A 2490-nucleotide genomic window follows, 5' to 3' on the forward strand; every position below is an offset into this window, starting at 1 on the left:
CTTGGCGCGGGTTAAGTCTCTGGACACTATGGAGGTAAGCCAAGTTCTTGTGGTCCGTGTAAATTATTACTGGGTGAAGAGCCCCCTCGAGCAGGTACCGCCACTCCTCCAGTGCCAGCTTAATGGCCAACAATTCTCGGTCTCCTATAGAATAATTGCGCTCAGAAGAGGAGAAGAGTTTGGAGAAGAAGCCGCAGGTTACCATTCTTCCAGAAGATGACTTTTGGGTAAGTACCGCTCCGGAGGAGGAAGCGTCGACTTCAAGGAAGAATTGTTTGTTGCTGTCCGGACGATGCAGCACAGGGGCGGCGGAAAAAGCTTGTTTTAAGGAAAGGAAGGCCTCCTCTGCTTCGGGCGGCCATTCTCTGGGATTAGCGCCCTTACTGGTGAGCGCCGAGATAGGGGCAGTCCGGGAAGAGAAGTGCGGAATGAATAGGCGGTAGTAGTTGGCGAAGCCCAGGAACCGCTGGATAGCCTTCAACCCCTCTGGTCGGGGCCACTTCTGGATGGCAGACAGTTTCTCAGGATCCATTTGTAGGCCGGTCTGAGAGATTATGTAGCCCAGAAACGGAAGCGAGGTCTGCTCAAAGAGGCACTTCTCATATTTAGCGTAGAGGTGGTTCTGCCTGAGCCTGAGCAGGACCTGACGAACGTCCCTCCGGTGAGTGAGAAGATCCGGAGAGAAGACCAAGATGTCGTCCAGGTACACCACCACGCAGGAGTAGAGAAGGTCACGGAAGATGTCATTGACCAACTCTTGAAAGACGGCGGGAGCGTTACAGAGACCGAAGGGCATTACAAGGTATTCATAGTGGCCGTCCCGGGTGTTGAATGTTGAATGCCATCTTCCATTCATCCCCCTGACGGATACGGACCAGATTATACGCCCCACGGAGGTCCAGCTTGGTGAAGATTCTAGCCCCCCTCAGACGGTCAAATAATTCAGGAATGAGCGGAAAGGGGGATTTATTCTTCACTGTGATCAGGTTAAGGCTCTATAGTCTATACAGGGACGGAGTGAGCCGTCCTTCTTTTTGACGAAGAAGAAGCCTGCTCCCACCGGGGAGGTAGATTTCCGGATAAATCCCCGGGCCAGATTCTCCTCAATATATTCAGACATGGACCAGGTCTCAGCAGCGGACAAAGGGTAAATACGCCCACGGAGAGGAGTAGCGCCGGGCATCAGGTCAATTGGGCAGTCGTATGGTCTATGAGGGGGTAATGTCTCTGCTTCTCTTTTATTAAAGACGTCCGCAAAAGACCAATAGGGAACCGGTAGGCCGGGTAGATTGGCTGGGGTAGGAGAAGGACGAGCAGGATGAACGGGAACTAAACAAGTCTTATGGCAGTCCTGTCCCCACCGAAGAACTTCTCCGGTCTGCCAATCAAGCACGGGTGCATGTCTCTGGAGCCAAGGTAGGCCTAGCAGGAGGGCGTGAGAGAGTCCAGGCAGAACATGGAAGAAGATGCTCTCAGAGTGCAGCATTCCCACCTGCAGAGTTATGGATTCGGTGATGAGTTGGATGGGATGAGGTAAGAGGCCCCCATCCACGGCGGCGACAGATAAGGGTACAGCCAGCGGTTTGGTGGGAATGCGGTATTTCTCTACCAGGGACAGAGAAATGAGATTTCCGGCAGCTCCAGAGTCAAGTTGAGCCAGTTCAAAATAACGGTTCTCCGCGCAGATGATAGAGACCGACAGCATTAGAGATGGAGAGGGTTTATTTCTGTCTAGGGCTACCTCTCTGAGCGATCCTAGACACAGGTGTTTCCCGACCTCTCCGGACAGGAACGGATCCGGTGCTCCTTACTGCCACAGTAGAAGCAGCTCCCCTCGGCACGGCGTAATTCTTGACGGGTCTTGACCATCTTGGTCTGGTCGACCTGTATAGGCTCGGGTGAGTGCGCCGGGGGAGTAACGGAGGAAGTGACGGGTCTCTGGAAGGTAGGGGCAAGGCGTGGAAACCTCCTCTCACGGGTGGCCTCTTTGGTGCGCTCCTGGAACCGGATGTCAATCCGGGTGGCAAGTGTAATTAAGTCGTCGAGAGTGGTAGGAATGTCCCGACCGGCGATTTCATCTTTAATACGGCCGGACAGACCCTCCCAGAAGACGTACACCAGGGCGTCCTTATCCCAGGCAAGCTCTGAAGCAAGGGTACGGAACCGTATGGCATATTGGCCCACGGTGAGACTTCCTTGGCGGAGGCGGAGCAGAGATGAGGCGGATGAGGTCCTCCGTCCTGGTTCGTCGAAGACCCTCCGAAAAGCCGTGAGAAAGGCTGGCAGGTTGGACACCAGGGGGTCTCCTCTCTCCCATAGAGGATTTAGCCAAGCCAGCGCCTCCCCCGTGAGATGGGACATGATGAAGGCCACTTTGGCGCGGTCGGTGGAAAACTGGTGTGCCAACAGTTCGAAGTGCAGAGTGCACAGGTTAATGAAGCCTCGTGCCTGACCGGGATCTCCGCCAAAACGAGGCGGGGCGGTGAGGCA

The sequence above is a fragment of the Phyllobates terribilis genome, unplaced genomic scaffold, assembly GCF_046119375.1.
Source record: "Phyllobates terribilis strain yellow unplaced genomic scaffold, ASM4611937v1 Scaffold_4__5_contigs__length_816908805, whole genome shotgun sequence".
NCBI classification, from domain to species: domain Eukaryota; kingdom Metazoa; phylum Chordata; class Amphibia; order Anura; family Dendrobatidae; genus Phyllobates; species Phyllobates terribilis.